Source organism: Gracilinanus agilis, chromosome 1 (assembly GCF_016433145.1).
Source record: "Gracilinanus agilis isolate LMUSP501 chromosome 1, AgileGrace, whole genome shotgun sequence".
NCBI lineage: Eukaryota > Metazoa > Chordata > Mammalia > Didelphimorphia > Didelphidae > Gracilinanus > Gracilinanus agilis.
This window is the reverse complement of record NC_058130.1, coordinates 683,401,199-683,423,845: the sequence shown is the minus strand read 5'-3', so window position 1 is coordinate 683,423,845 and position 22,647 is coordinate 683,401,199. Positions and strand designations below refer to the sequence as shown.

Genomic DNA, 22,647 nt, shown 5'->3' with positions numbered 1-22,647 from the left:
AAGTATAAGTAAATAAAGTAAAATAATAAGAAAGTTAAAATATACCAAATGAGTAGTAAGCAATTTGGGGAGAAAACTAGCAGCTGAATACATGTAGAAATGTTTCTCCTAGGAGATGGCCCTTGAAATGACCGGTGAAGGGGATTGAGGAGTTTCAAGAGGAACAGTCAAGGAGCAAGTCATCAATTCCTAAGTATTTGATTGACAGTATGCTAAAAAACATATTAGGAAGGAAATCTGGTAGTCACACTAAGGATAGATTCAGGGGTGGAAGAAGAGAAAAGAAAGGGGAGGGGAGGAAGGTGAAATAGAAGACAAGATGGAAAGCTAGTGCAGGAGGTGGAGTCAATATGGTGGCTTAGAAGCAGCAAAAGTAGAGTCCTCTGTGAAAACCCTTCCACATCAATCAAAAATATTTGGCACAAAACCAAATATAACAACAGGACAGAGCCAGAGGATCCTACTGCTTGATTCAACTTAAAAGATACACAGAGAAGGCTGAATTCTCAGGTTTAAGGAAAAGAAAAAAGGAAGATTCTATGACTCTTTCCCCACCTTCTGTGCTGAGACTTGGGCAGTTGCTGGGATATCAGCGTGAGAGTTCCAACTCAGAGGGAGGACCTTGCTCCCACAGCTTGAGGCTCTGAACACAGCTAGCATGGAGACAGCTGGAGGAGAGAGGAAAAGAGGAGAGCAGCTTGGTAGCAGCCTTCAGCCACCACTCCTCCATCTTGGGCCTCTGCCTCTGAAGGTTTTGGCCTCAGGGCCATAGAGCTCTGCAGATCAGTTTGGCTGATCTGCAGTCTGGCAATAGTGCAGATAAGAAGCCTTCAGAGAACTGGGAAGCTAAATATCCAACACCCCTCCCCCAGCTACTACACTGAGACCCATGGTAAAAATCCAGCTGACTGGGATCCCAGAGTGAAGACTGCAACCATGACAGAGTACCTTGGTACCACCACAGGAAGCTCAAGGCTCTGACCTGGCAGCTGGCAGAAAGGAAGAGAGGAGGGCAAGGGTAATGTATGCATTAAGAAAAACTGTATGCTGGGGGAACTACATCCCCTAGCATGCCTTGCACCTCCCAGGGTTCCCTCCCCCCTACTTCCTGGTATAGGATTGATCTATAAATGGACCAATTCTACCCTAAGGAGGGGCTTTTGAATCAGACTGGGAGCCAAGGAGAGTTTGGGGGGGGGGTCACTTAAAGGCTCCATAGTAAGAGGGGAATAAATAAAAGGGAAGGGGTGAGAGGGGAGTGATGTTAGGGAAGGTAAGGGAAGAGATTGTCTAAAAGCGAAAAGTTGGAGGGGAGGGTTAGAGAGATAAGAGAAAAGACAGAATCAAAGGAGGAAGTCAAAATGGAGGGGAACATACAGAGAGTAATCATAATTATGAATGGGAATGGGATGAACTCACCAATAAAAAGGAAGAGTATAGCAGAATGTATTAAAAGCCAGAATCCTATCATTTATTGTCTATAAGAAACACACCTGAGGCAGGTAGATATACATAGGGTGAAGTTAAGAAGGTGAAGCAGAATGTAGTGAGCTGCAACTGAGACAAAGAGGGTAGGAGTAGCAATTATGATCTCAGACTGAGCTAAAGCAAAAATAGATCTCATTAAAAGAGATGAGGAAAGTAATTACATCCTAATAAAAGGCAGTATAAATAATGAAGAAATATCAGTACTCAACATATATGCATCAAATGGTGCATCATTCAGATTACTAAAGGAGCTTAAGGAGGAAATAGATAGAAAAACCATACTAGTTTGGGGACCTCAACCTTCCTCTATCAGAACTAGGCAAATCAAACTAAAAAATAAACAATAAAGAAGTAAAGTAAGTGAAGAAAATGTTAAAAAAATTAGAGCTAATAGATATCAGGAGAAAAATAAAAGGGATAAAAAGGAATAAACCTTCTTTTCAGCAGCACATGGCACATATACAAAAATTGAACATGTACTAGGGCATAAAAACATTGCAAAAATATAGGAAGGCAGAAATAATAAATGCATTTTTCAGATCATGATGCAATAAAAATCATAATCATTAAGGGCCGATGGAAAGGCAAATTTAAAGTTAATTGGAAACTAAATAATCTAATTCTTCAAAACCAGTGGGTCAAAGAAGAAATCATAGAAAAAATTACAGACTTCAATAAAGAGAATGACAATGAGGAGACATCATATCAAAATCTATGGGATACAGCCAAAGCAGTGCTCAGGAAAATTTATATCCCTGAGTGCATATATCAACAAATCATAGAGAGAATGTCAATGAATTGGACATGCAACTTAAAAAACTAGAAAGAGAGAAAATTAAAAATGTCCAGATAAAAACTAAATAAGAAATCATAAAAATCAAAGGGGAAATTAATAAATTGAAAGTAAAAGAACTATTGAACTAATAAATAAGATTAGGAGTTGGTACTTTGAAAAAAAACAAATAAAATAAAGTACTATTTAATCTAATAAAAAAGAAAGAAAATCAAATTAACAATATCAAAGATGAAAAGGTGACCTCACCTCCGATGAAGATGAAATTAAATTAATTATTAAGAACTATTTTGTTCAACTATATGACAATAAATATGACAATCTAGGTGAAATGGGTGAATATTTACAAAATATAAATTGCCTATATTAACAGAAAGCTAGTGCAATAGCCATGTGTATGATAATGAAAGTCTGGACTGGGAACAAGAAAGTGTTTTAGGTATAGAATCAATAGAACTTGTTAAGCCAAGAGTCACAGAAAATATTAATGTTTTATCCACAGGTCATTGGATAAATTGTTGGTGCTGGTGAAAGAAATCAGGAAACCTGAAGGGAAAGTAGTTTTTGGGTAAAGGAAAGTTTGTTTGGGGCATATCATTATAGTTAGTTTGGGCAGGCAGTTAGGATCCTGATGGGAATCTAGGTTGAGGAGGTTCTGTAGACAACTAGAAATATAAATCTAAGACTTAGGAGAGATAGGTCAGTGTTTTTGAAGAATTTCACATAAATAGAACAATGATTTTAGTCCCTTGGGCCATATTACTTATAGTGTATACCATTTTGGGCACTTTGGGCTCATCAGTTCTGAAAACACAACCTTCCCACATGCTTAGATAGAGTGGACTTCCTCCTTATTAGTGTTCCTTCAATTTTCTAAAGTCTTAGCTCAATTGCTATACACTTTGTATTCAAAGCTTTTCCTTGATAAACCCGGTTGGCCTTGATTTTTTTTCCTTTTAATTTATCTAACATTCATTTTGGAAGCAATAGCTAACATGTCGGATGACAAAATGGGGATCTAAAAAGATCTCAGCATGCTATATCATTGGACCAAATCAGATGAAATTTAATAGAGCTAAATGTATTACTTACACTTAGGTACTTCACAAGGGGAGCCATAGATAGATAATAGTTTATTTGGAAAAAAAAATCTGTGAGTTCTTTCTTTCTCCTCAATGACTCTCATATTCCTTCTGTCATTTATATTTTGATTACCATCTTATTCTCTAATACCTAGAGTATTGAAATAAATTCCCAATTGATCTTTTTGCCTCTAGTCTCTATAAGATTAATTTCCCAAAATCATCAGTTTGATCATTTTACTTCCCTGTTTACAAACCTTTAATACTCCCCATTATATATTAACTAAAGTACAGACTCACTCAGCTGGTATTACCTTTACTTTCCATTGACTATTTTTTTAAACCTTTACTTTCTGCCTTAGAATAAATCCTATGTATTAGTTCCTAGGCAGAAGAGGGGTAAGGACTAAGTAACTGGAGTTAAGTAACTTGCCCAGAGTCACAAAACTAGGAATTATCTGAGGTCAGATTTGAACCCAGGGCCTCTTGTCTCTAATCCTGGTTCTCAATCCACTGAGGCACTCACCTGTCCCCATCCAACAAACTATTAGCAAGGAACTCATTACAATAAGATCTGGAATCTTGGAGATCAGGTGTTAACTCATTACCAGTGCCACTAACCAATAACCAGTGAACATAGTAGGCATTTATGGTGATCTCTTCTCTTTCTGTCTCTCTATATCCTTGTGCCTATCTCAATCTTTCTGTCTCTCTCTGTCTCTTTTGCTCCATCTCTGTCTATCTCTCCTTGTCTCTGTATCTCTGTATCTTTGTCTTCCTGTCTCTCTGACTCTGTCTCTCACCCTCCCAGCCCTTATCTCTGTCTCTCTATAATATCTGAAATAGAGTCAGTTGTGGAGAAGTATTCTCTGGACCAACTACCAGACAGAAGAATTTGGAGGCAGAAGATCTGGTTTTGCTTCTTGGAGCTATCACTCACCAGCCCTATGACCTTGGTCTGGTAAAACACAGAACTTCTTTTTTTTATATACATTTTTAAACCTTTAACTTCTGTGTATTGGCTCCTAGGTGGAAGAGTAGTAAGGGTGCGCAAAGGGGGTCAAGTGACTTGCCCAGGGTCACACAGCTGGGGAAGTGTCTGAGGCCGGATTTGAACCTAGGACCTTCCATCTCTAGGCCTGACTCTCAATCCACTGAGTTACCCAGCTGCCCCCACAGCACTTTTTAAGACCTTACTTTTCTTCATGTTCTTATGAAAGAGTCAAACTAGATAATCTCTAATTTCTCTTCCATTTTTAAAATCCTTTGATCTTCTGGCTTAACTAATAGACTATTTGAAAAGGGCTTTACAAGTTTAGACCTGGAGAGTAAGATTGTTAAATGGACTTGGCTTTTGACTTTAGGGCTTGGAAAGCTGGCTGGAACGATCTTGATAGTGCACACTAGCCCTCCCCTGTGCAAACTCCTGAGCTTCCGTGGCATATTTTCCTTCTAGAAGCTCAGCGCCTCTGTTTTAATAGGCATGAAAATCACCATTTGTCTGTCTCAAGGTACCTATGTGCTTTCTTCTCTGGCAGTCAGACAACAGCCAGGATTCTAAATATAGCTGAGAAGGGAAATGCTATAAAAGGAGCATTAAAAATAGAAAGGGAAGCACTGGTGTGAATAATGTATGGGAGAGAATCCCTCTAGCAACCAACCCAAAGCTCAAAAGCCCTTGATGGGTTGCATAGGGTACTACTGGGCTAACAAGTAATAAGGCACATGTGTTGAACAAGGAACAATGAAAGGGAGCAGATCAACTAATTACCATCTGCCATTGTGAATTATAATGGGGAAAGTAAAACACAAAATCAGGCAGAATGATTTGCCCTGACTGCTAGGTTGCTAATACCACTGAACCTTAGAATGTCAGAACTGGACAGGACTTTAGAACATGGATTATGAGAACAAAGAATGCATCTTGGAATATAAAATCTTAAAATAAAGAATGCCAGAGCTGGAAAGGACCTTAGAATATAAAATGGTATAACAAAGACTGTCAGAGCTGGAAGAGACATTAGAATATAGAATATTAGGACAAAAAACATGGGAGCTGGAAAGAACCTTGGAATATAGCATGTTAGAACAAAGAATGTCAGTCCTCCTAGAGGAGAACTTCAAGCCTAGAAGGTCAGAGCTAGAAATCACCCAAGGGAAAATCTAATAATCACCAGGGCTTGTTACTTCTTTTTAAGTGCTATTTCCTTCTGTGTTAGGAAAGGAAAATAATCCTTGCCCTATCTACATCAAAGCATGGCTATGAATATCAATAAAACAATGAATATTAAAATACTTTTTAAATAATACAATACTATTTGAATGTCAATTACTACTAGAGTTTGACTCCCTTATTTTAGAGAGGAGAGACCTGAGGTTCAGGCCAGTGTAGATTGCCAGTGGCAGAGTTAAGGCTAGAATTCCAGCTTCCTGACCAGAACCATTATTAGAAATTCTTATTGTTGTTCAGTTATTTTTTAGTCATGTCCAATTCTTAGTGATCCAATTTGGGGTTTTCTTGGCAAAGATCCTGGTGTTGTTAGCTATTTCTTTCTCCACTTCATTTTACAGATGAGGAAACTAAGGCAAATGGTGTTAAATGACTTGTTCAGGGTCACACAGTTAGTGTCTAAACCTGGATTTAAACTCAAGAATCTTTTTTACTCCAGGCTCTATCCTCTTTACAATTTAGCTGCCAATTTACCTGTGGCATATTCAGTTGGGGAAGTGGAGGGGGGAGAGTATTTTCTTTTCTGCATGGTTGAGGTTGCCTGAAGGTGGAGGAACAGAGGTAAGGGGGTCAAACAGGCTAAAGAACTGGGAGTTTGGGAGGTTGTTGGCAAGGAGGCAGGGGTTAGGATGGAGAATGCTTTGAACCACACATGGAACTTACTCAGGAGGAAAGAGAGTGATATATAAATACATAAATGACAGTAACAAAACTCTCAGTAGAATGGAGTGAAATTTAAAGGGAGTTGCTTGATGAGTTTTCATAGCAGAAGAAGGTTCCGACGGTGGCATTAGGGAGTAAGAAGTCTGCCAGCTCATCCTCCTGGCTGTCTGGGTTAGGAATGTGAGGGGAGTAGCTAGACTTTGAGAAGGTGCCAAGGGATATGGTGTCTTTTGGATGAAGCTTCATTTCAGTGAGCACATGAAAATGGAAGCAGTGGAGAGGAAGAAATATGGAAAGAAAATGGGAGCTTATTAACAATAGGAGATGTTTCCAAAGGTTACAGTAACAAGAGAGGGAAGAGGAAGCCAAAGACCTGGGAGAACTAGGTCTGAGTTTACTAAAGGAGGGGTGGGTAGAGGATGGGATTCATCTTTTGTTGCTTTTGCTACTGATTTCAAGTGTCCCCTCCCAAGTTCAGGCAGAACACCTGGGACAGTATTCCCCAGGGTTTTGGCAGAAGGATTTATATAATCAAAGGACCTTGAGGGATTATAATCAAGGAATATAGACTTGGGAGCATCATAAGGGAAGCGTATCTTCAATATTGATGGCTGGGGCAAAGTCCCAGCTATCTTAGCCTATGTCCTTTGCTAGCTCTGTTCTTAACATTCACATTGCTTCTCTTGAGTTAACTGCTACAGATTTCCTTAGGAAAATTCTGAACATCACTTGACATGATAATGTACAGGAAATTGAGGTCCTCTCTTAAGTTAAACCACCAAGCATTTGAACTCTAACACAGAGAGCAGAACTCCAATGGGCTGGTCATACAGCCCAAATGTCAATCACACACTTCTCTAAAAGACTTTTTTGAAGAACTTGTGCCAGGTAAGCATTCACAGGGTGGTCAGAAGCAGAACAAAGATACTCTCAAGGTCTCTCTAAAGAGCTTTATTATCAATTGTGAAAAATGAGACATGATGGCTAGAATGGTGTACTACCATCAAAGAAGGGGTCGTATTCCATGAACAAAGTACAAAGTACAAAGGAAAAGTGAGCTGCATAAACCCAGACATCTCTGTTCCAAATGGATTGGAGTAAATAGAGTGTTTAGGGAAGACTAGTATCTCTGGTTTGAGGGCTTTCTGACCATTTTCAGGGCTGCTTTCCTCCTTTAGTGTCTGCCTGCTACTCAACTCTTACCTATTCCAAGAAGCTGTAGCATGCACAATGGCCAAACTCTGGTAAACTGTCTCCACAAGGGGGCTAAACCAGTTTAAGGGTAATCAACAGACTTCAAACCCTTTGATGAGTTATGGGGGTGTCTACTCAAGCACATAAAGACTTCTCTGAGGGGGCAAGGGTAAATGGTTCCAGTGGCCATGAAGGCATGGGAAATGGGTGCTAGGAATCTTAGAGCTTGGTTAGACATCAAAGAAACCAAGATCATCTACTGAATCCTAAGCCATCACCAGTCATCTTGACTTTTGTCTTGCCAAAAGACTTAGATGACTTTGGAAGAGAGTGAGGCTGACAACTTGGCAGGACTCTGCCTCACTTAAATCCAATTTATGTGTGAGTCAAAAGACATCACCCAGTAATGCCATTTTGGTTCTTTTCAAGTTCAAGGAACAACAACCAATCATTCAATGGACTTTTTGTGCCTAACCTGTGATAGAGCCTTTCTGAACTCATTTTGGATTGATCAGCCACAGCCAAACACACTATACTCTGATCCCAATATTATGAAATTATTGGTCATCTTTGAAAAATGATGAACAGCAAACTTCATTTGCTTTGAAATCTCTACCACCTCTGGGTCCCCTTCTGTATTTTCCTATGTATCCCTGCTCTTCAGTTGGCTTTAAAATAAATATATCCTAAATGAGAATATCTCTAAGACCTGAGTCATTCTTTTTTCCACCTCAACTTAGCAATAAGTTTATTAAGAAGCATATAGATGGATAACCCTGAATAACCATTCAATGAACAAATTTTAAAAAGAAAGGCAAAGACGAACCCCAAATCATTCAGAAAGTGGTCCATACACACCTCTGACCTGGCAGGTGAAGGTGTAAGCCTGCATTTTGCTCGTTGCCTGAGATGAAGTCAATCATAAGTTGAATTACTTTTGGCTCCACTGGCCATAGAAAGCAGCTCAATAACCTTTCTCAAAATTAGGCTCAAGAAGATACAGGAGAAAAATTCCATTTATTACAAAGCCAAGGGCATTGAAGTGAAGATGACAGCTGGGAATCCTTTGCATCTGGAGTGGAGAGGAAATCTGGAAAGTGTGTCCAATGAGCAAGGACCCTCAGATCTCAAAAGCATCAAAGACAAACATTGCCCACTCCAACCTCCAATCTAGTCTGCAAAGTTCAAGGCCCAGAATCGGAGTCCAAACTCTTCTCTTGAGATGGAGGATTCTTTCATTCTGCTTTGTGGTCTTCCTTTTGTTTATAGTTAACATCTCTCCTTACAAACAAATAGATCTTGGAAAAAATCTATTGATCACTACCCTGCCCCCACTTTTTCTTTTTAAAAAAGAAGAATTTGTGCAGTGATTGATTCCAGTCAGGAATGTTCCTGCCAAGAATGGGTCTATGTTTCAGGAGGAGAAAGGCACTCTGTCCTCCAACGGAGTCCATCTCAGTGGGCTACTTTCCTGGAGTTCCCACTTGACTAGCTCTCATTTCCCTGTCCAGGCAGGATAAGAGACCATTTCCTCAGGAAACATGCAGAGTCTTTAGTGTTAGCACAGCCCTTTAGTCTTTGGTTTGCTCCCCAAACTCTTCACAGTATGGTGAATAGTAGCTTCTTTACCTGTTGCTGGGCCAGGATTAAAGGATCAACTTGATCTGTGAAGTGGGCTTGGAACAACTCAGTATGGAATAGGTGGCAGGCATGGTGCCCTTCACTAGCTGTACATCCTGATGGGATGACTGGCTCTGAGGGATCTTGTCCATCTGAGTGACCCTGGATGCTGGAGAACCTGCTTAGCATTCAGGCACTGGTGGAGGCCCACATGAACCAAATCCTTGACTGTTTCTGAAATTGTGTCTCAGTTTCCACCACTGAGAGTGAATTTTCTTTTCCTTATCTGGGTCAGGATCTCCTCCAGAGTATCATTGGGCCCATTTGTAAAGGGAATGTATCTAGCCAGCATAGTATGGATGCCCAAGTCCCTGATGTCAAGCCTTCATTCCAAATTCTGGTGCCTTAGGACCTCTGGGGCCACAAAGTTGGTAATATAGCAAGGGTTCATGAGGACCCTATTCTCTGCTCAAGGCTGCTTGGCAAAGCCAAAGTCATAGATTTGGATGCTTTCAGGGTTCCCAGACTTGCCCACGTAAAGGATATTGCTTGGTTTCAAGTTCCTGTGCACCACCCTTGGAAGTGCAAGTACTCCATGGTCTGGCAGATCATGTGTAGCATGGAGCTTGCCACACAGACTGAGAAGACTGCTGAAGGATCTTGCCCAGAAGCTTTATACTCCACATCAGCTCAGTCACCAGGTACACATATTTGCCATTGCCATTCACATCTTCCAGGGTGACAATATTGTGGTATTGGCCACAGTGAAGAAGAATGTCTACCTCCTCTGTGGGATCCCTCTTGCTCCCATTGATGATCTTGACTGTATACTCTATGTTGGTGTCCTCGTGAATAAAGCACCTACAGATGGAATAGGAGCCAACTTTAATGGTCTCCTTCACTATGAAACCATCACTGAAAACCAAACTCTTCCCATGAAGTTGCTGGACCACTAAACGCAATGGGGCCTGCAGGTCCAGATTTTGTCATCATAATCCATCAAGCTGGTAGCCATGAAACTGAAGTTCCAGAAGATCTGGTGGACTCCATCACTAGGAGGGATGACTGAGGAACCCTTGGATATTTAGTAAGTGAACTTTGTGTCAATGCAGAAGGTGCAATTGGGTTGAGTGATGGCAGGCTTGAAGGGAGTGTTTGAACTCACAATGAAACAATTTATTCCCAATATGGTAGAGTAGAAGACATGCTTCTTAATTTCTTCAGTCCCATTGGTGCCAAAGTCCAGTTTATTAGCAGGACTCCTCTTAAACAGGACTTGAATGAGGTTTTGTGCTTTGTGCTCAGAAACTGGGGCATACCTAGCTTTGCCTTGAGAATCAGTGTCGTGGTCTTCTGGTTTTTCCCCTGGAATGACAGGAAGCCCATTAACATCTCAAACATCAGCACCCCATAGGATCACCAGTCAGTCTTGTGTGAATAGTGCTGGTGGGGAACAACCTCAGGAGCCATGTACTCCACTATCCCACAGAAGGAGTAATCTTTCTTCTCATGGTTGATGGCATCCTTTCCCAGGCCAAATTCTATGAATTTGATATGCCCTTCTTCATTCAGAATATTGTTCTCAGGCTTAAGGTAAATCATCCCCAGTTGGTGGTCCAGACATAGAGCCATCTCAGCCAAGTAGAACTTCACATCTTCTTCTGTAAACATGACCTCTTTGGAGAGGTGTGTAAAGAGGTCTCCTCCAGATAAAGCCCATGATGAGATAAAGCTTCCCTTATGTCTAGAAGGCATAGTGAAGCTTTATCATAAATAGATGGTTGATATTGGCTAGGATATCTCTCTCCATCTTACTCCACAAAGTCCTTGTAAGAGTCAAATAAGAGAATATTTGTAAAATGCTATAGAAAGAGAGGTAAGAAATTTGAGAAACTATTAGCTCAGTGCTATTAGAGCAAATTCATAAACAACCACTGTAAAAAGTTCTAAGAATTTTGATTCTAAATTGGCCTTAAAAATGGGATAAACTAATATAAGGCTTCAGGATTAACAATAACAAATGTGGTGTCGAGATGCAATGGAACACAGAGGCCATTCAGTACAATACTTTCATTTTACATATGAGGATATTGTGAAGTAGATAGGAAAAGAGACTTGCGTGACCTTGGGGATCTGTCTAAACTTCAGCATCCTCTGGAAAATGAAAGTTGCAGAATATCAATAAATAATTGAAAGCATACTTATCAAATTTGAAGATAACAATAAATAGGAAAGGATGGCTTATTCACTGAATGATAAAACTCAGAACTAAAAAGACCTCAGTGGTTTCTAATAATGTGCTGAATCTAACAAAATTAAATTTCAGAGAGATAAATGTGGTCCAAGGATATGAACAAATAATTTTCAAAAGAATTACAAATAACCATATTTTAAGACTTTTCCAAATCACTAATAATAAGATAAATGTAAATTAAAGCAACTTGGAGGTTTCATCTCATATCTAGCACATTTGCAAAGGTGAGACTCTGTGATTCTGGTGACAAAAGACAGAAATAGTAGATGCTGGAATGACTGCAGGAAGACAGGAACACTAATACATTATTGGAACTGTGAATTGGACTAATAATTCTAGAAAACAATTGAGAATTATTTAAGAAGAGTCACTAAAAAAGTTTATACTCTTTGACACATGCTACTAGGACATATGCTCCAAAGAGGTCAAAGATAAAAAAAAATTCTATCCAAAAATATTCTTTACAGAAGTTTCTGGAGTAGCAAAAAATCAATAAACAAATAAAAATACCCCATGGAAACAAAGAACACAAATTCCAGGAAATAGTTGAACAAATTATGATATACTCTATCTCTTAGTGGGGTAGCTAAGTAGTACAGTGGATAGAATATTGGGCCTGGATTCAAATCTGCCTCAGACACTAGTGTGACCCTTGACAATTTACTTAATCCCTTTTGCCTTAGTTTCCTTATTTGTCAAATGAGCTGGACAAGGAAATGATAAATCACTCTAGTATCTTTATCAAGAAAAGACCAAATCATGTCACAGTCAGACACAAATAAAATGAATGAGCCACAATTGCCTTTTAACTTGACTTCCAAAGACCCCAGGGAAAGAGTTCTGCCAAGAGGTACTCATGCGTTTTGCCAGACAAGACTTCTGGATGTCCCTAAGAAATAGCAGCAACTCTTGCCACTTCTAAGGTCTGGGCCATGGGAAGACCTTTGAGTCATCTACCTTCAAAAGAAGATCCCAGGGGCAGCTGGGTAGCTCAGTGGATTGAGAGCTAAACCTAGAGACGGGAGGTGCTAGGTTCAAATCTAGACTCAGACACTTCCCAGCTGTGTGACCCTGGGCAAGTCACTTGAGCCCCATTGCCTACCCTTACCACTCTTCTGCCTTGGAGCCAATACACAGTATTGACTCCAAGATGGAAGGTAAGGGTTTAAAAAAAAAAAAAAGAAGATCTCTGTCCTGCCCAATGACACTCTTACTGGTCTAAATACATATTAGTTAGCATACTCTCAAGTCACTCCTATTACTTCACTGATCATGAACTCAACTATGGAAAACTCAACTATGGAAAACACTACTTTCCAAGCATAGCTTTCCGTTGTCTCATTTCCATCAGCCTCAATCCTATCCCAATTTCTCAGTGCCCACCAGATATTACCATCCTTTTACTATGCCTTCTGGAGTACCTGAAAGGAAAAGGGGAAAGAAAGAACATGAATCATGGAATCGTGAAAAAATATTCTAAAATAAATAAATAAATGAAAATTTTAAAAAAAAGATTACTTTAACATTTTTGATATTCATCATCTTTGGCCCTCTGCCCCAGTTCACCAATCTGTCACTGCAGAAAAGGGAAAGGAACCAAAAAGAGTGAAAGCCACTTTCTATGTTTCTTTGTCTGATGGATTGCATTGTCCAAAATCTTTACCAACAAATGGCCAGCCTGTGTGTGATGAGCCTCTGAGTACTTCATCAGGCTTGCCATCATTGGCAAATACAGTTTATTGCAGGATTATACTGTCAGGCTTTCCAGGATTGGGGACCTTTTGAGAGGTAGCTTCTATAATATAACTTCAAAAAACTGAAGGGCACTTTCATACCAGGTTGCAATACTAGAATAGGACTTTGTGGAAGAAGAAGAGACCATAAAAGATAAAACCAGCAATAACAGTTATATAAAATTTAGTGATTGTGGATTTTGCTGGAATAAGATTAACGTGGCTAGAAGTAATAGAAAGATTTGGATTTGACCCAATTTTTACAGTAAGTATCATTGACCAATATGTGATATCTAAAATATGTAGGGAGCCTGGAAGGAAATAAAGGAGAAAACATGGCTGGCTTGGACAGCTTTCCTTAAAATGGAGGTTCTCACATGAATAAACTATGGTATAAAAACATTGAAACATTTATACCATAAAGATCAATGAACATAATGAATAAAGGAGTTCTTCTATGTTATTTCATATGTAAATATGTGAACCTACAATGTGTTCAGCCCTTCTAGGTTTAGTTCAAGAAGATTATGGTCTGTATTTGGCTATGGATGTTAGAAATGCTTCCAGAACCCTAATTAATGTTACGATAATTATGTCAGCTTCTATAGATCAGGGACACTTTTTACCATTTTTTTTGTTTCCCCAATGTTTGCAGCACCTGACATACTGAACACTTAATAAATACTCATTGACTTGTTTGTTGTGTCTCAGTGAGGCTACACCTGTTTTATTTTTAAGGAATTCTAGATGAAGAAGAAAAAGATGCCCTATAGACTCATGGTATCATAAATTCTCACTGACAGAAGGAATCTTCCAAATCAACACAACAGTTCTTCAAATGTTTGATGCTGGTACAATTGAAAAATGTCTTCTTCAGAGTCAAATTCTCTAGTTAGTTACTGCAATGGATCCTCCTTTAGTATGATTTCTAGTACTAATCTTCACCCTACTTATCACTCTACTCTGGACTCATTCTTCATTGACAGTGATTCTTTGAAAATTCAGCATCCATATGAGACATAATTCCCCAATATAATTGGAATTTATAATAACATTCATTGCTTTATTGCAATCCAAGGTCATCACAGATGATGACACCAAAATTTACATTTTCTTTTCAAATCAAAGATTCTACTTTTATTTTATGGAAGTTTTAAGGTCAAGCACAGAATTGATATTTTCTCACGGACTTTTTTTGAAAGAGCCTTTAGGGTTTTGCCCAAAACATATTTCACTAAACTTTAAATGAAAAACATCTATCTAAGGCTTGCTGTCTGGCCCAGAGGTTATTTTCACCCAATAGCTGCCTTAATGAGATTGTTAAAGTGACACAGTATATTCCTGAACTGGGGTCTCTAGAGACAGACATGAGTCTGCAAGAAGTTGCCTCATAAAAGAACAGGATAACAGAGCTATGATTAACCACTCAGCCATGGAAAGTCATTTTCACTCTTCTGACCCATGCTCAGAGAGCAGCAGTGGAATAGGGCGAAGTTTTGATCCCTAAATCACCAGAATTTTATTTTTCTAGTATTCATCGGGTATATCTAAGGCCATCGAGTGGAAGTAAAGGTATTTATTAAAAATTACCCTATCCCCTGCCATACTAATTGGTGGGTTGTTCCTTCTATAAAGTACACTCCATTCTGAGAAAGGGAGAAACAGAACGTTCTTCCAGGAAGGATTCTGGCCATGAAATACTGAGCACAGTCAGATATGTATAGGACCACTACAGCTAGGTGAACAGTGGATAGAATGAATACTAGGTCTGGAGTCAGGAAGACCTTAGTTCAAATCTAGCCTCAGATACTTGCTTTCTAGCTGTGAGATCCTGGGCAAATCATAACCTCTCTTGTTCTCACTTCTCTCATCTATAAATTTATTATAATAATAGCATCTATCTTTCAGGATTGTTGTTAGGATAAAAGTGATATTTGTGAAGCATTATGAAAGTTTAAAAAAACCTCTACAAATGTCATTATTAGTAGTAGTAGTAATAGTAGTAGTATGTGGCTAGTCCTTATAAAGCACCTACTAAGTATCAGGCACTATGCTAAGTTATTTACAAATATTTTCTCATTTGATCCTCACAACAACCCTGTGAGGTAGCTGCTCTTATTATCCCCTTTCCATTCTTGAGGAAACTGAGGGAGATAGGAGTTAAATCCATCAAGCTTGCAATCTAGAAGTCACCTTTGACTCCCAACTATCTCTTACTCTCCAAATCCAATCTTTTGCTAAGAGCTATATTTTGCACTTTTGCAACGTCTCTCCAATACTCCCTCTTCTTCCCTCTGCCCCTGTGGTGCAGGTCTTCATTACCCCACACCTAAATTATTATAATTGATTGCTGGTAGATCAGCCTACTGACTTACCTGTGTAAGTTACTGCAAGTCACTTAACTCCATTTGTCTCCATTTCCTCATCTGTTGAATGAACTGGAAAAGGAAATGGCAAACTACTCCAGTATTTTATGCTAAGAAAACTCCAAATGGTGTGAAAAAGAATCAAACACAACTGAAAAATGACTGAAAATTTGCCCTGAATATAGTTTGCCTGTTGTCTTCTTCATTAAAGCATGAACTTGAGAGCAAGGACTATCTTTGGCCTTTTTTTGCATTCCTTGCATTTAGCTCAGTGCCTGGAACATCATAATGTTTGATTGATTTCATTATGGAAACACAATGAAACAAAATACCTATTCCTAAAGCTGATTATATTAAAGAAGAATATTATGTATGTCTCTTTCTGGTTCAACACTTTTTCTTTCTTGATTGAAGCTTTGTTCTAGTGATATCATTTTTGCCTATAAGGTTTAAGTACTTGCATATAATGGAAGTTTAATGAATATTTCTTGAATGTATGGGATACAAGAGGGAGGAAAAATAAGGCAGGCATTCCCAGAGGAAAAGGGTATGACAATGAAATTATTTTCTAGTTCTATGCTGTAAAGAAGCTGGGGATCCTAGAAGGTAATATATTTACTCTTCTTCTCCTTTTTCCTCTTCCTTCTTTTATTCCTTTTCTTTCTCTTCTTTCTCCTTCTCTTCCTCCTCCTCATGTCCATAATTATTACATAATCATTATCATAGGCTTAGACTTTGAAGGGATCCCAGAAGTCATCTCACCATGTCACATGTAATAATGAAAATAAATGTAATATATAATAATTAAAATACTACATGTAATATTTAGACATTGGTTTTGTTAAATATTATTTAAAATTTTGTTGTAGTTGCCATTTACAAAATTAACTTAAGTCATGTGGATGATAGTAGCTTTTAACAATATAATTTAATATAGATATAGTATAAGAAAGAAATAAGGAAAGAAGGAAGGAAGGAAGGAAGGAAGGAAGGAAGGAAGGANTGAAATTATTTTCTAGTTCTATGCTGTAAAGAAGCTGGGGATCCTAGAAGGTAATATATTTACTCTTCTTCTCCTTTTTCCTCTTCCTTCTTTTATTCCTTTTCTTTCTCTTCTTTCTCCTTCTCTTCCTCCTCCTCATGTCCATAATTATTACATAATCATTATCATAGGCTTAGACTTTGAAGGGATCCCAGAAGTCATCTCACCATGTCACATGTAATAATGAAAATAAATGTAATATATAATAATTAAAATACTACATGTAATATTTAGACATTGGTTTTGTTAAATATTATTTAAAATTTTGTTGTAGTTGCCATTTACAAAATTAACTTAAGTCATGTGGATGATAGTAGCTTTTAACAATATAATTTAATATAGATATAGTATAAGAAAGAAATAAGGAAAGAAGGAAGGAAGGAAGGAAGGAAGGAAGGAAGGAAGGAAGGAAGGAAGGAAGGAAGGAAGGAAGGAAGGAAGGAAGGAAGGAAGTAGAAAATTATTTTCTAGCCTACCACCCTTAAGTCTGATACATAGAATTTCAGCTCGATCCCTGTCAAGGTTCTGATCTCCACATGGAAGTTCGGTAGTCTCTTCGGAGCAAGAGTCTTACCAGCCCCAAAGGGTATCTTCTGCCTAAGCCACCAAAGCTGAATAGAGTAGAAAAATCAATCCCAGAAAACTCATGCCAAAGACCTCCAAAGACTTCCTTAGACCTCTTCGGTCTCATCTTTTATAGCCTTTTTCTCCACATCACTTCCTTTCTATCTGAGCTAGTCTATCACATCTCAGGAACCAATCAAAGTCTCTCTGACCCAGACCTGAAATCTTTAGTCCTGGGTCATGTTGCTAGGGCTCTTAATCTATGACCTCTGTTTGGAGCATTCCAGTAACACTAAAGGGATGGGTTGGACAAGAAGAAAGTTCATGATTCTGGGTGGAAGGCATTCCCTTTACACACACATTATGAATCTTATTTATAGCATCCCTGGCAGTATTTCCAATGAATGCATTACTGCTCCCCCAAAGTACTTGATATAATGGGAAAACCACTGGATTAGGAGTCAAGATACCTTTCTTTAAATCTTTGTTTAGCCAAGCATTGGCTATGTGATCTCGGGCAGGTCACTTCTTTTCCCTAAGGCTCATAAAATGATCATCATACAACATGATGATTGACTGGGAATGACTTAATTATTATCAACAAGGAAAGTATTCAACAACTCTGAGAGACTCATGATAAAAAAGGCTATTTGCTGCTGTAGAAGAAACTGATGTCTAAATGCAGTTTGAAGCATGCCACTTTCCACTTTATTCCATTATGAGTTTTTTTCTTGTTTCACATGACAGATATGGAAATATGTATTGCGTGATAGCACATGTATAACTGATATGTCACTTGTCATCTCAAGGGGGGAGGACAGATAAAGGGGGAGAGAAGATTGATTACAAAATTTCAGAAAATGATCATTAAAATTGTATATGGGAAGAAAAGTGACTATCTTTATCCTTCTCTGGATGGAAATAACAGCTTTCAGGGGGGCATCTCTCCCTTTCAATGAAAATTAAATTAATATGACAAAATGCTCTAAATCACTACTCTTAAGGGAAATGGAAACCAAAATAATTCTGAGGTATCACCTCAGATCCTGCATATTAGCTAAATGACAAAGGGCAAAATGACAAATGTTGGAAGGGATGTGAAAAAGTGGGAACATGAATACACTGTTGATGGAACTGTGAACTGATCCAACCATCTTGGAGAACAATTTGGAATTATGCAAAGGAAGTTATAAAACTGTGATTGTAACTGTGTATTACTGGGTCTATCTCCCAAGGAGACAAGGGAAAAAGGAAAAGAACCCATATATTCCAAAGTATTTATAGCAGCTCTCTTTGTGGTGGCAAAGAACTAGAAATTGAGGGGATGTCTACCAATTAGAGAATGGCTATACAAATTGTGGTATATAATTGTGATGGAATACTACTGTACCATAAAAATGATGAACAGAATAATTTTTAAAAATGTTAGAAAGAGAAACATGAGATAATGAAGAGTGAAACAAGTAGAACCAAGAGAACATTTTATACAACTACAGATTTAATATTTCAAGAATAACTTATAAATGTTCACTTCCAGAGAATAAACTAAGAAGTGGAAAAATAAAAGAAATAATCTATATATACATATTCATTTGCCAAATGATGCCTTCTTATAGTGTAGGGAAGGATGGGAGGTGCCAAGACACCTAGAAATAAATCATTTTAATACAAAAATATGTAAACAATTTTAAAATAAGTTAATGCTTCCCATAAACATTAGTCTCCTCTCTTAGGTCAGGTAACTTTTTTCTTTCCATTCTTTGCCAGTAGTCAAATGCCTTTAGATAGTATTGTACAGACATATTGGGTTAAAGGATGAGAGGATGCAAGATTAGTTTAGTCATGTCTTAAGCACATCCTTACTCATTTCTCTACTACACTGTTTCCTCTTTTGGAAAATTAAAAGTTTGGAAGTATTTTCTAAACTTCTAAATTGAGGAGTCTGCAATCGTTTCAATGATTTACCTCTTTTTTCTCATAGCTGCCACTCTTAATTCTTTGTATTAGACTCCTCTCTTCTCCCCACAACAGGTGTGAGAATGAGGCAGTGAGCAAGCCATGGGCTTGGGAAAGAGAATCTATGAAGCAAACATCCACAGCTTTGAAAAAAAAAAAAAAGATTATTTCAGGACCAAAGCCAGCTCCTCACAGTAATGCCAGTAGATGAAGAGCTAGAATTTTGGTTTTCTGTTACCAGTACAATTGAAATAGGTATTTGATCAAAGGATGCTCCAAATATGTGAATAGCTCCATTATTAATCTAAGCATTTTTTGAGCTTGTATTCTGTTCCGAACCCTGTGCTAGGTTCCAGGGAAGAGAGGAGAGATTTCAGGCTCAATTTCAAGTGTAAACACGCACTCATTCCTAACCCATGGCTTTGATCTCCCAACATGGAGGGTTTGAAATCTCAGTGTTTCAGCCTCTCTAGAGTAAATCAGCCTCCTACTGTGCAAACTTACTAAGGCTGATTTGTACCAGAAAACTAGTTTAATTGTTGATAATTTGAAATATTATTTTTCCAGTAATGAATCACAGGATTTAACTAATTTTTGATGTTTTGTACATTTACAAATAGCCAAATTCTGTCATGGGTATTATTTCTATCTCCTTCCTTCATTTTTGTCTTCTGTGAACTTTGAAATGTCTCTTTTGTCATTCTTCTTGAGCCATAATTGCTTAGTGTACCAGCTATTTACTTGCTATCCACTCAACCTGCCATTGTGTCCTCTGGATAACCAGAACTCTTGTCCTGCAGTTGTGTCCTCCTGGGTATTTAATCCTCTCAGCTCTGGAATTCTTGTCCTATGGCCTATGCTATTCTAACTGATGAATATTTAACATGGTTTCCTATATCTAGACATCTCAAATTATGCTTCATATTCCAGCCCAGCCATTTTCTTGTCTTTTTCCTTTATAGCTGTACCCTCCTTTTATTCCTATTTCCAGCTATGAAACAGTAATAAAATCAATACTGCTGTTGCTACTAGAAACACTAGGTCAAATAGTTTCTCTATGAGTGTACTGACCATCCCTGTGATTTCCCAAAGCAAAACACCTCTCCATTGCCATCATTCCCCTGAGCATTTTATTACTTTCTTTTGAAATGTAAGCTTCTAGGGGGTCTTGTTTTTAAATTATGTTTCCTCAATACTAAACACATAGCTATTACTTAGTAATTCTTTGTAATTTCTTCATAATGTCAGTGTTACATACAAGTAATTATATTTAGCCTTTATCTTTCATTTAAAACAATTTAGAGCATATTTCAAAGATTATGGGGAAAAGATTTCTTACTAGTTCTTATTTTAACTGGCCAGGCATCTTTTATTCTTATAGCTTAATTTGTGTTTAAAAAATCCAAATCCAAGCAAGAAAACATTTACAAAGTCCTTACTCTGTGTCAAGTACATTACTAGGAACTAGGAATACAAAGATAACAATTAAACGATCTCTGCCCCCAAGATACTTACCATTGCTATATGTTATAGTCTTCTCTGTATATTGATTTGCCAAATTTGTCTTTCTGTTCTGAAGCCCTTCTCTTCTATTGACAACAGTGATGAAAACACCAATTATGTCCCTGTGTCCTTCAGCATCTTGTTCGAGATGGTGTTATTTTTAGCTATGCTTTATAGAGTCTTTCTAGCAGTATCATTTTTGCCAATGTGAATCACCAGAAATGGACAGCTTGCATCCATTTTGACAAGTCTTAGGAGGTTTTCTGTCAAGTCTTGGATAGAGGCCCCAGGCAAACAGCAGACTTTTCTACTGTTATCAACTTGACAAATAGTCACCAATCTCTACTACTTAATTTCCTCTTCTTCTAACCTTTACTGAATGTCTCGTACCTGACAGCATCTGTGTCTCCATACCATAATTCCTTGAATTACAAGCAGTTGCACCTAGATCCATCCTCCATAGGAAGAACTCTATTAGAATAAGAATTCTATTGAAGAAGCCAAATGAAAAACATACAATTTCCAAAGGAATATGTGAGAAACAATAATAGTTGTAGATCAGATTTATACAGCACTTTATAAAAAAATTTCAGAGCAACTCAGTTTTACAGATGATGAAAATGAGACTCAAAGAAGGGGAGTTAAATCAAGTGAAGAAGCATTTATGAACATTTACTATAGACCAGGCACTCTGCTAAGCACTGAGGATACAAATGCAGACAAAAAGAGAAAGAGTCTTATCCTCAAGCTACTTACACCCTAATGGGGGAAAAGAACCCATAAAACAGAAGCTAAAAATCAGGGATATGATGGCAAACTCCAGAAATACGTAGCATTACAAAGAAAAGAATGAAGAATAGATATTCCAGGCCCTTCCTCAAAATAGAGGTTTCCAGTGGAACTCACCAATGGGAGAAAGGGACTAAAGGGATAGAAAAGTGTTCCAGGGTGAAATAGGTTTTGAATAATGATACATGTATAAACACAGTGGAAATGCTTGTCAGCTCCGGTATGGGGGAGAGAGGAGGGCTGGGAAAAATCATGAATCATGTAACCATGGAAAAATATTCTAAATTAAAAAAAACCCTCTCCTTCTATGAGCTTCAGTTTTCACTTCTCAAAAATGAGATAATTCTTTACTACTTCCTTGCCAGAATTGTTGTGGAAGGATTCTTTTTAAACAGTGAAGGCCCATATAAATTTTTTTAACCTTTAACTTCTTTCTTAGAATCAATACTCTGTATTAGTTCCAAGACAGAAATGCAGTAAGGCCTAGAAAATGGGGGTTAAATGACCTGCCCAGGGTCACACAGCTAGGAAGTATCTGAGGAAAGATTTAAACCCAGAACCTCCTATCTCCAGGTCTGACTCTTAATCCACTGAGCTACCCAGCTACCCCAAGACCTGTATAAATTTGGACAATTAGATTCTCTAGCTAAGGGAAGAGGCAATGAAATGGAGTTATATTAATGACATTTTAAATACCACTGACTTAAAAATATATTATCCTCTATTATTCACAAATTTCAAGAGAGAAAGGGGTGGGGAATAGAGAGGCATATAGACAGAGAGAGGGAGAGACAGAGAAACATTGAGAGGGGGAGAAAGAAAAAAACAGAGAGAGAAAAAGAGAGAGACTGACAGACTTAATCAGGAGAGAGAGAGAGAGAGAGAGAGAGAGAGAGAGAGAGAGAGAAAGAGAGAGAGAGAGAGGAAAGGAGAGACAGGGGAAAGGGAGAGAGGAGAATTTAAGGGAAAAGTCTTAGGGAAAAGGTCAACTGACAGAATGATAAGAACTTCAAGTCCAAGAAAATCTGTCAATTTATTGTGGCTGTGCTTTAAATAATCCATATTCACTATTCTGATACAGGAAATGAAACAAAAGGGGACATGGAAAGTTGAGGGAGGAGTTGAAATAAGATTAGGGAGGAAAAGCAGACCAGAGAGAATAAGTTAGCTGGGAATTAAGCAAGGTTGACTACAGCTTTTCATAATATGGTAAGCATAAGCAGAGACTCACCAATCAGAAAAGCAAGACCCCAAGAGAGAGAAATGATGGAGGTATAATTATAACTATTTTATAAATGAGGAAACTGAGACATAAAAGGGTGTGTGACTTACCCAGGATTGTACAACTAATAAGTGCCAAAGCAAATTCA

At 38.1% G+C, this 22,647-nt stretch overlaps 1 pseudogene; it reads right to left on the bottom strand.

Annotated features, from left to right (window-relative positions):
• Window positions 1-9,049: 9,049 nt before the first annotated feature.
• On the bottom strand, window positions 9,050-20,942 carry LOC123255558 (annotated as a pseudogene).
• Between the last annotated feature and the right edge of the window lie 1,705 nt (window positions 20,943-22,647).